The sequence below is a fragment of the Protopterus annectens genome, chromosome 9.part0 (genome assembly GCF_019279795.1).
Source record: "Protopterus annectens isolate FY-2018-M chromosome 9.part0, PAN1.0, whole genome shotgun sequence".
Lineage (NCBI taxonomy): Eukaryota > Metazoa > Chordata > Ceratodontiformes > Protopteridae > Protopterus > Protopterus annectens.
The window spans coordinates 1,062,511,971-1,062,524,009 of NC_056743.1; the positions used below are offsets into that span (position 1 = coordinate 1,062,511,971).

Here is a 12,039-nt window from a genome sequence, read left to right on the forward strand (position 1 = left end):
GTGTATGCAAAGATATACCTTTGTTTCCTTCAGTGTCCATCTTAACCATTGATGTTGCCTTTGTTTAAAAGAAGCATTTACAATTGAAAATTCAAAGATGTAAACAAAGTGGTAGTACCAACCCGCTCATGTGGTGCTAAGAAAGCCTTATGCTTATCTGAAACAATCTTCTTTTTAAATTCCAGCAGTAGTAGAATAAATTATCATTGATAACATTGTCCAATGGACACTTTGTTACATGTTACAGAGAGCTTTTGTTGGATGATACAGACAGCTTAAGAGTTATTAATGCTAATATTTGTACGGCCGCTTTTAAGGAGCACTAGAATTTTTTTTACAGGGCGTGACAGCAGACTTGGTAAAAATACAGTTTGCAAATACCAAATATAAATTATAACTTAGGAATGCCCTCTTGGCCTGCTTGTGTGGGCCCTCAGACCTTTTTCTGCTTTTTAGGGCATCAGACATTTTTAGGGAGCCAGTCCAGTTCTGTTTTCAAATTCTGGTAATTGGTTTCAAAGCATTATAAAAACTGATTCATCCGAGGATACACTGCAAGTTACTCATGACTTTTAAACATTCCATCGTATCAAATTATACTAATGCAAAATACCAGTACGAGAAAACTGTAGAAATGGCCTCCTGGCCTGCTTTTACAGGGCCCAAGACCTTTCAACATAGTTTTGAAGGCACCAGACCTTTTCTTTGGAAGCCAGTAAAGTTATTTTTTGCAAGTCCAGATGTGTTTCAGTTTAGTTGCCTGGCTTGTGTATTTTTAAAAGTTGTGGCTCACTTTGGGGTATAACAGAGTTACCCAAAGCCTTTACTGTAGCCATAATATCATTATATGGCATTAACTTCACACCACTTCACTCTAAACATTCTTCCCACCCTTTTATATGGGGCCTTAGACCTTCACTCCATTGTGTGAGAGTTAGTCTGACCAACTGTGCTCATCTGATACCTAGAAAAAGCTTGGATTCCTCCATTACTCTTACCGCATCTTTTGTAGGACAAAATCTAGAATCCAGTACTTTAAAAGGTCGGAAATACGCAACCGGAAATAAACATAGTATAACTAATTATTCCTTGTTATCATCCATTCCTAAACTACCTTTTAGTTAGATATAAATCATCAAATGGTTAAAAAGCATTATTTAAGCCACTTGGTGGTGTAAACCTTGACTCTAGATGACCGTCACTGTTGAAGGAGTTGTGGATGGATGGATGGATTTTAAAAAACACTTTTTAATAATTAGGTGAGAGAAAAATATGATGTTGCTGGATTTCCTTTTCATTTATAACCAGGGATGGTAGAAGAGGTGGCCACCGAAGGAGATACAGAGCAGAGTGAATTGGCCCCAAAAGGTTTGATTGGATCTAAAGCATCATTACAAGTTAGGTCTGAATTGCCTTGTGCCTGTGTCTCTGCATCTTTTACTTCTGGTGGCTTCGCCCCTTCTGCTTAAGAGCTGTGGTTATGGTGTGTTAGCTGTAATCCTTAATCTTCAGTATTTTGGGACTTGATTTTAGTGGCTGACAGAGTCTCAGCTCATCTGAGGGTAAGATGTTTGCGGCATCCTGGTTGTTCGCATTAATGAAGTAGGAAAGGAACAAAACTTAGAGAGCTCCTTTAATATGTGTTCCAGTGTGAAGGGCTAGTGGTTAGAGAGCCGTAATCCCTATAAAGTGGTTGGTCACCATGTGAGGCGGGCATGTCTACATCTAATCCACCCCTAATGGTTAGGGTATGGTTGATGCAGCCTCCTCTTGGTGGGATGATGTCGCGGGTGTGGATGTTGTTGTAAGTTGTGGTGGACCATGGCCACACCTTCGACTGTGTTTTTGGTCACTGCGTACCATTACCATTGTTAAGCCCATGTTTAGTAGAAGCAGCAGCTAGATCAATAGGGGGATTCGCTTCCATGTTTAGTCCAGGGATTGTTAGAATTTTCCAGGTTGCTCTTATGCCAACCACAACATCAGATTGAAAGGTTTGACAACCTGCCATGCCTATCCATCTACTACTGGTCTATATGGGTATGAGGTTAATTAATGAGCCCATGGTGGGGTCAACAAACTGAGGATCACTATTCCATTAATAGCAAAGTAATGCATTATTACAGACAGACTTTCCACAGGATTTGTTGGCTCCTCTTTTTTGTGAAAACTCAGTTAGCCATCTGGGGTATGAGACAAACAATTCATCTTAGGGACTGGGGCCCCCACCTTAAAATAAGATAAAAGATAAATTAAAGATAAAATATAATAACATGAAATAAAACAAACAAACAAAAATGACAGAGATACACAGCTTGAAATATAGTCCCTTAGCATCCTTCTTTCCTAAACGTGGGTTGAAGTGGATTCACTGAGTGAAGGATGCTGGAATAAGATAAAATTAAATTAAATTAAATGCTTGTGAAATAGATTCCTTAAAACATAGCCCCTTAGCATCCTTGTTTCCTCTAGTGGTGGAAGTGTGTTCCCTTGTTGAAAGAAAATAAATAAAAAAATAAATAAAAGTGTTGAGAAAGAGACACCTTGAAACATAGCTCCTTAGCATATTTGTTTCATCTGGTGGGCTGAAATTGGTTGCCTGGTTGAAGAATGCCAGAATAAGGTGCCCATCCTTGGGCTTTGGAGGTCACATGTTGTCTTAATAGTATATGTGGTGGTCAAACTTCCTCATGCTGAGAATGCTGTTGATCCCTGGTGTCCTTCTAGTTGTAAACCTGATCTGCCATTTGAGTTCTCTATTTTCAAGTCTGTCATTTTTGTTACCATCCACTGGTTTCCAGATTATTATCCTTCCTAAAATACTGAATATAAATATGCTGCTGACCAGTGTTTTCCTTAGCATGTTTTGCCAGGGAGTTCTTGAGAGTGCAAGCCCTAATTTCTGAATTATTCTGGGAAATCCTCTCTTTTAGTTTAATAGTTTTTACAACATAGAATATATTAAAGAGGTTGCATTCTGCCCTGTATACCAGAATATCTGTGTTGCAGTTGCCATAGCTTTTGCTTAGGAATGTTGTCCCTGTATCGGGGCATTTGAACCTTGAAACATTGTTCATGTATGAGCAATAGTTGCACCCAGGTGGGTCACATGGGAAGGTTCCTTTAGATCTGGAGTAATTTCCACTCAGTGTGACTTCAACATAATCCATAATTAAATTTGGGGATGATTCTACTCAGGTGTTTAATCTCCCTAATGAAGGTCCATTGGTCAGTGATAGACTTCTCAATTTCCAGATAATCATCCATTATCTGGTATAGGCAAGGGTAATGCTCCAAGCTCCAGGTGGTGGTAACTGAAGCCCTATTTAAATTCCTGAGCTCCCTGTGTGATTTATCTAAAGGGGTCAGTAGGGGAAGGTCTGTACTTTGTGTGTAAATAAGAGGGTTGAGAAGCTATTAGAGTAATCTATCACTATTGCACCCTTGTCACCTTCAAGGTAAACCTAGATAATTGGATGAGCAGCCTCAAATTCTCTCCTGATCTATCCTGTCCTGCCCTCCTTGAGGCTACAGGGAAATTCTGAACAGGGTTTTTTGGCTAGGCTTAGAATTGTCTGCAAACCAATTGCCTTGAACCTATGAACTATAGCTTCTTGCTAATAAATCTTTCTGCAGTTCTCTTATATTTTTAGCAAAGTTCTTTAGTTCCCTGGAGAACCTTGCTCCTTAAGTCATAAGACTTGAACATGTTCCTTTAAGTTCTCGGGGGGGGGGGGGGGCATGCTACTGTTGTGTAGTAGCAAATTAACTTGGGTGGGATTTCTATATAAATCAATGGACAGTAGTCCTGTTTCAAGGTTATAAATTGTGAGGTCCAGAAAATTAAATTGTTCTGGGCTGTGGTGAGTAGTGAATCTTAGGAAGCTGGTGGATCTGCTGATATGGTTAAAGAATTCCAGGAGTTTGCCCACATTCCCATTCCAGATGAGAAAGATATCCTGTACAAAATGGAAACGGCAGCCCATCAGTAGGTAGAAAGGAAAACTGCAGATCGTCTCTTCTTCCTCCCATTCCCCAAAGGCTGTGTGGCCAAACCTGGTGACATGACTGCTCCTATGGCTATCCCAGTGGTCTGCCTGAATAAATGACCTTCAAGTTGAAAACTTTTAGTTATGTACTTACCATAACTTTAGATGTTTGGGATCCATCTCGCCTACATTCTGTACTGATGGGTTCGGAGCCGATCCTCGGCTCCAACTCGGCATGCTTTGCTATAGAGCGAAGCCTCTTATTGGCTGAGCTATTCACTATCCCAGGATGCACCACCACCACTTCCCCAGATCTTGTTTGTCCGCACATATGCACACATACATAACTGTTTATATAACATTGCCAGATGTTTCAAGATGAAACAATAGAACTCGGACCGTCCGATCTCTTCTGATCTCCAAGGCAGAGGGAAGGAGGGTGGGTTATTAGGAATGTAGGCGAGATGGATCCCAAACATCTAAAGTTATGGTAAGTACATAACTAAAAGATGTTATGCAATCCTATCTCGCCTACATTCTGTACTGATGGGACAGCGTCCCTAGCACCTAAATCCTGGGTGGCTCACTGGAAAACACTCCTGAGCACTGTGGAACCAAATCAAGCTCGCCCCCGAGATGCCACATCCAATTTGTAGTGGGAAATGAAGGTGTGCGGGGAAGACCATGTAGCCGCAGCACAAATGTCACTAATGGCAAGCTTAGAATGGAATGCTATAGAAGTAGCCATAGCTCTTGTAGAGTGAGCTTTGACTGAGGTTGTAAGCTCTTTATTAGAAGAGGTATAAGGCTTGACTAATACAGTCCCTGATCCATTTGGCAATAGTGACCTTTGTGATGGCTTTGCCCAATTTATTATCCGAAAAGGACACAAACAATTGATCCGTTTTTCGTGTTTGTTGTGTCCTGTCTAAATAAAAACGCAATTGTCTGTAAACATCCAATGTGTGGAAGATGTACTCCGCTTTGTTGGAGTACTTTGGGAAGAAAACTGGAAGTTCTAATGACTGTTGTAGGCAAAAACTGGAACAAACTTTAGGGACAAAGGATGGGTTAGGTCTGAGGGATACTCTATCTTTATGAAAAACCAGGTACGGTGGTTTGACAGATAGAGCTTGAAGCTCTGAAACCCTTCTGGCAGAAGTAATCACGACCAGAAAGGCAGTTTTCCAAGAAAGAAGTTTCAAATCACATGTTGCTGCCGGTTCGAAGGGGGAGGAGGTTAAGGCACGTAATACCACATCGAGATCCCACGGAGGAACAGGATGAGAAATCGGAGGTAGTAAAAGTGCAGCACCTTTGATGAAGGCTTTACACAATCTGTTGCTCATTAAAGGTGGGTTTATAGATTCGTGAAAATTGGAAATAGCTGCCAATTGGACCTTGATGGTAGAGACTGAAGAACCTTGATTGAATAGGGAGGTTAGAAATTTCAGGACTTCTGAGACCGGAACAGTGATGGGATCCAGACCCCGGAGTTGAGTCCAAATAGCAAATCTCTTCCATTTGCTAGTATACAATTTCTTAGTGGACGATTTATGGGCCGACGATAAGATATGTATGACTTCTGGGTCTAAAGTATGATTCCTGACTATAGTCGGAAGAGGAGGAGCCAAGCTGTTAACTTCAAAGTGTGAAGGGACTGATGGAGTTGTCGGGTCTGGGATCTGATCCAGGAACCATGGACCGTCCAGTGTATATTTCCGAAGATAGGGGAACCATACCTGACGAGGCCACTAAGGGGCAACTAAAATCATTTTGCTCCCCAAGTGAGACGCCTTTTGGATTACTCTGGGAAGGAGGGGAACTGGATGGAAGGCGTATAGCAAGCCGGTGGGCCAAGGATGGGCTAATGCGTCCATAGGACTCTCCCCCAGAGCTGGAGTGAGAGAAAATAACTTTCTGCACTTCGTGTTCAGCGGGGTTGCGAAAAGGTTGCAACAAGGAGTTCCCCATCTGCTGAAGATCTGAGTTGTCACTGCATCGTTCAGAGACCACTCGTGAGGGGAGAGAATAGTTCTGCTTAGTCTGTCGGCTATCACGTTGGATTTCCCAGGGATATGAGTCGCTACCAGAAAACGTTTGGTCGCCACTGCCCGTTCCCAAACTCTCATGGCCTCTCTGCAAAGGGGGTAGGATCTGGTCCCTCCCTGCTTGTTCAGATACCAGACTACTGACATGTTGTCGGAGTGAATGGCAATTACTCCCTGAGGGAGGTAATCATGGAGGGCTTGTAGAGACAGAAACACCGCCCTCATTTCTAGAATGTTGATATGAAGAAGACTCTCGTTGGGTTGCCAATTGCCTTGGACTGACCTGCCCAGGTAATGCCCCCCCCCCCACCCCGTCTGGGAGGCGTCCGTCATCAATGTGGCCGTAGGAGGAGGTGGAACAAAGGGTCGTCCCTGATCTAGATTGGAGGGCACCAGCCACCAGCGAAGGTCCTGTTTGCAGGTTTCCGTGATCCGTATGGGGTGACTGAGGGGAAGATCTTGAAAGGACCACTGTGTCGATAGGAGCCACTGGAGAATTCTCATATGCAATCTTGCTAAAGGGACTAGGAGAACCGTGGCCGACATAGAGCCTAATATCTGCAGGACCATCCTGGCTGGAGCTTTGGATCTGAGAAGCAAGGCTCAGACTTGAGCCTGTATAGTCTGTATCCTTTCTGTAGGAAGATAGACCCGCATTTGGTTTGAGTCTATCTCTACTCCGATGAACCTTATGCGCTGAGATGGCAGCAGCACAGACTTTGGCCAATTGAAGGTGATTCCAAGGGAAGTGCCTAGTGATATGGTGGCTTGTAGGTTCTGCAATAGTAGATGCCTGGAGGTGGCAGTTAGGAGCCAGTCGTCCAGATACGGAAACACCTGGAATCCTAGACTCCTCAGGTGAGCAGTCACGACCGCCAAACATTTGGTGAACACCCTGGGGGCTGTGGTGAGACCAAAGGGCAGTGCGCAGAACTGAAAATGACTGTCTCCCAGGCTGAAGCGCAAATGTCTCCTGGACGCCTGATTCATCAGGATGTGATAATAGGCATCCTTGAGATCTATGGAGCACATCCAAACACCTTTCTCCAGCAGTGGGAGAATGGATTGTAAGGTGACCATTCGGAACTTGGACTTTTTGACAAATCGATTTAGGATGCTGAGATCCAAAATGGGCCTCAAGTCCCGGTCTTTTGGCACCAAAAGAATCTTGAGTAAGTCCCTAATCCGATCTGGTCTGCGGGGACCGGTTGGATGACTCCTTTTTGAAGCAGCTTTGAGATTTCTAAGGCTGCAATTTCCCGTTGACTGGGTGGTGGGTCCGGGATTTTCTTGGACAGCAGTGGAGGGTGAAAAGGGATGGCGTAACCTCCGGCTATGATTCAAGCACCCATCGGTCCTGAGTAATACCTTCCCAGGCTTTTAGGTGCCTCGAACGACCCCGACTGGCTCTGAGCTGCACAGTCGGGCAATCCTTCAGGGATTGTGGAAGGCTGAAGAGCCATGAAAGGACTCGAAGTCTCCAGTGTTGCGGGGCCTCCGCCTCTGGGACGGCATCTTCCAGAAAAATTTTCCCTCCTCTGCCTCTAGAAGGGGATCGTCCTGCGAGGGATAAGACTTCTGGGATTTACGGAACCACATTTTCCCTCCTCTTTTAGCCTTGGGGTAAGGCCGAAAGGGAGTGGAAAATCGTGCCCCTATGGCAGTCAGAGTCTTACCTTCTTGCTCACAGCGGGTCAATGTGTCCTTTACCTTGGGTCCAAACAAAGAGGACCCATCAAAGGGAGCGTCGGCAAAGGAAGACTTAAAGGCTTCCGCAAAATGACACAAGCGGAGCCAGGCTTGCCTCCGTAGAGCAACACCTGTCCTCGCTCTATCGCCTCGGCTGCATATGAAATGAGCCTCATGGACGAGTTTGATATCGATGACAGCGTAGCCAACTGAGAGCCAACCGTCTGGGCCAGCTGCTCAGGTAGGTTACCCAAGAGGGTATCTGAAAGCTCCTTTATCAGATCCCTCTGAAATCTGGTGAAGTGCGCCAAATAGTTCAGGGACCTTAAGGTAAAGGCCACTGAACTGAGGGTGCGCTTCCCGTACTGATCCATGCTCCTAGACTCCTTATTAGGAGGATGGATGGACGTCGAAGCCTCTGCTACATCTTGTTGGGTAGCAGATGCCACCACCAGGGCATCTACAGCCACACCTTTGGTCAGAAACTCCTTCCCTGGGGGTACTGATAAGAATTTATTTGGGCGAGCAGGCACTGGTTCCACAGAGTCTGGATGCTCCCACGCCCTTCGACAGATCAAATCTAGGAGCTCGTCGAAGGGTGGAGACACCCGGGAGGCAGAGGGTTGATCCCCGAAGGCCTTGAGGAACACAGACTCGTCAGCGGAAGGGGGTTTGGAATGCCAGCCGCCTCGCTGTTTGAGGGCTTCCAAGATGTCTGCAAAGGAGACATCATCTGAAGACGACTTAGGGGACCCCTCCGCATCATCAAGATCGGTGTCCGACGTGAGAGACTCATCAGGGGAGTCGACGTGCTTCCTCTTGCACAGTCTTTTCTTTGGGGGTTCCTCTGAAGAAGCTTCAGAGGGACCTCCAGGAGGGGGGGAACCCCACTGGGGGTGACCTCAGGCCCCGGGGCTCGGCTGTCTAGCGACAGGGGGACTACCAAAGATCCAGTCTCCGTGTGTAGGGAAGGTGCAGGTGAGACCGTGGAGGTAGCCAAAGAGGATTTGGCCAACGCACTCCTCATGGCCCTGAAGGCCGGACCGCCAGAATCCTGGGAAGGTCCAACCCCCGGGGCCACAACAGTAGATGGTACCCCTGCAGCCGACGCACCGAGAGGAAGGCTAGGAACCGAAAACATCGGTCCCGAAGCGTCCCCACCGGGGCCGACCGAGGAGGTCCGTGTACCGAACTCCGACTCTAGAGCCGGGGTTGGAGTAAGGGTCGGAGCCGACCCAAAAACCTCCATCGGCTCCACCAGCACCAGCTCCAATGGTGCCGAGGCTGTTGGAGGAGGAACTTGAACTACAGGGTGGGCCATCGGCTCCGAGGCCGAATGGGCTGGAGCCGAGACTAATTTCTAGAATACAGGAGACTGAAAAAGTCTTAGGAGCACCCTGTCGATGTCCGAATCCGACATCTTGGAAGATCGGGAGGAGACCGATCGGGTCCGAGCTGACTTCTCCTTCAGCTCCGAAGGACTGGGGGACCGGCTCTGAATGGACTCGACCAATATCGGTTCCGAGGGAGATTCCATAGCAATTTCCCTCGGTGCCGATGAGGGCTTCGGCGCCGAGAGGGAAGTGTCTGAGCCGGTAACCCTCATCGGCTCCAAAATCAGTGGAGCCGATGAAGGTGACCCATCTCTCGAAGCCCCAGCCATCGGTTCCGAAACCAGAGGAGTCGAGGCTGGAGGCATCGAGGCAGACCGTTCCGCCCTCGGCTCCGAAGTCCGTGGAGCCGAAGGAGAAGCCTGCCTAGGTTTCTTAGTTGCCGGTTCCGACGGGCTGGTCGGAGCCGACGATTTCTTTTTCTTAGCTGGAGAAGGAGAGGAAGATAAGGCCTCTTCAAAGGAGGGCTTGATAAGCCCTTTTAAGATCAATTTATTTTTCCTCTCTTGGAGGACCCGAGAGGAAAAGGCGTGACACACGCTGCAGGACTCCTGGAGATGTTTGGCGCCTAAGCAGTAAACGCATAAGGAGTGATCATCTGTGATGGACATTTTATAGTTGCATCTCGTGCACTTTTTAAACCCAGAGGGTCTATGCTCCTTAGACATAATTGTATACACTTTGCCCAATTATTTGTCTGAGAAAACAGTATATATATATATATATATATATACAAACACAGAATAATGAAGAGTTTTTTCTTTTTTTTTTTTTTTTTTTTTTTTAACAAGAGTGCAAGCCCAACAACTAAACAGCAACAAAAGAGAGCCAAGAACCCTCTAAGTTAAACAGGTACTTGACCTTAGAAACGACAAGAAAAACTCAATAAGAACGAGGGGAAGGCCCCTCTAACTTAAACGGAAACCTTTCCCTGTCTAACACAAAATTTTACCACAATTTCTCACAAAAAACACACTTATACACACTAATAGCTGTTAAAACAGCTTTTGGGTAAAGACTTTGGAAATTTCTGACAGAAACTTTCAGAAAAAAAAACAGCACTTAGCTCAGCCAAGTTTGAGACCACGTCCTAGCTTGTAAGCGGCAAACGAGATCTGGGGAAATGGTGGTGGTGCATCCTGGGATAGTGAATATCTCAGCCAATAAGAGGCTTCGCTCTATAGCAAAGCGTGCTGAGGCGGAGCCGAGGATCGGCTCCGAACCCATCAGTACAGAATGTAGGCAAGATAGGATCACATAACATCAGTTATTAAGAAAGGATCTGAAGGAGTCTGTCTAGGACATCTGTCTCCCCTAGGAGAGCTGACCACTTTCTGTATTACACTTATATTACTGCTGATATACAGAAATCAGCTGAAAGCAGTGTGGATAATGCTTCCACATCAGTGGTATCAGTTTGGAATATTTGTTGATTGGGACGTTTTTCATTTTCTAGAGGATGCCCACAGAGTCTAGAATAACATTTTCTGCTACAAGTGTGATCTTAACCTCTAGGTATATGGAACTGGGTTCTGTGATAGATCCTCCACTAGCCACTACTGACTGGTATGGTGGATCTTCAAGGTTTTTGTGGGGTTTAGGTATATGAAAAAATTAGGGGAGCCTGGGGTGAGTCACAGTTAGGAGCTCCTGCATGTTGTTTTTGATCAGGCCCTCCTCATTTAGGTTGCTGATTTCAAGAAAGATTTTCTCAAGGAAGTTTTGACATTACATAAAGCTGTCTGTGTAAAAGGCTGTGCTGCCGAATGTCCTTATTATCCTATCACTGCATACATTAGTATCGGTAACTAGGATCCCCCCACCCCATCTGCTTTCATAAAACAGGAGGGTCATGTTTCTTCTTAAACTGAGGTGGGCTTTGGTCACTTCTCTATTTAGGTAATACAGTTTCCTTCTAGCTGATCTATTTAAAAATTGCCTTGTGTCAGCCTTGCATTTGTTTCGAAGGCTGCTATAACTGGGTGGGCAAAAGTTACTCAGCTTTTAGTTATGTTTAACTTGGGGTGGGGGATACTATCATTCCTTTTCCTGCTATCATGAGAACAGACCAAGGCTTATTTTTATACAAATAATCTCATATCTATTAAGGTATTAGCAATGTTGCTTCTTCTATGTGGTAAAAAAGTAAGTCCCTTATTTAAAACTTTGTGTTTCCAATTGCTGAGTGGCATCACAAAGTGGTTCCAGACTTCAGTCCTCCTGATAAGAGGTTACAGCCACCTGACGGTGGGTACCACAAATGCTTTAAATCCCTCTTCCCTTGCCTTGTTTTGTACCTTTGGTGATAACTGGCTTGTGGGGAATTCTGCATTCTCGGCTGATAATTGTTCCTGGTGTGGTTGGATGCTGGGATGTTCTGTTGTGGGGTGTTGGTGGATATGGTCCTTGGTGACCTGTACTGTACTGTCTGTGTTGTGGTACCATGAAGGTTTGTTTCCTGTGGGGATCTCCTCAGGGTATGGTCCAGTTCTGATTTGCTTACATTGAGGCTGTAGCAAAACTCCTGAGCAGTGTCGATGTCTTGTAGATTGTTGTGATGGTGGTCATCTTTATCTGCTCAATCTGGATCTCTAGAGAGGTATGGTATTCTGGGTTGCCTCATGTACCTTCTGGATGCTCTGGGTTTCTTACATGTTGGTTATCTACAGATGTAGGTCCCTCCTCATTGGACTACAACAGGGTGGAGTTGGTCTTTGTGGTCTCTTTCCATTATTTTAAGCTTCCTTTCTTTTCTTTTAACTTCAAATCTGTTGACTCTCTCTTCAATTTCTTGGAATTGTTTGCCTCTGTGTTGTTCAAATAGTTTTAGGATTTCCAACTCAGATTGTGTCTTCTTTTGTTCATTTAGGTTGTGTTTGAGCAAGATTTCCACTAGTTTTAAACTCTTTCCTCACGGTG

The 12,039-nt window shown here is 45.3% G+C and overlaps 1 protein-coding gene across 1 annotated transcript in view; it reads right to left on the bottom strand.

Annotated features, from left to right (window-relative positions):
* The window catches only part of VDR (vitamin D receptor), a 1,187,212-nt gene that overhangs the window by 554,309 nt on the left and 620,864 nt on the right, over positions 1–12,039 (bottom strand). The window lies entirely within an intron of this gene.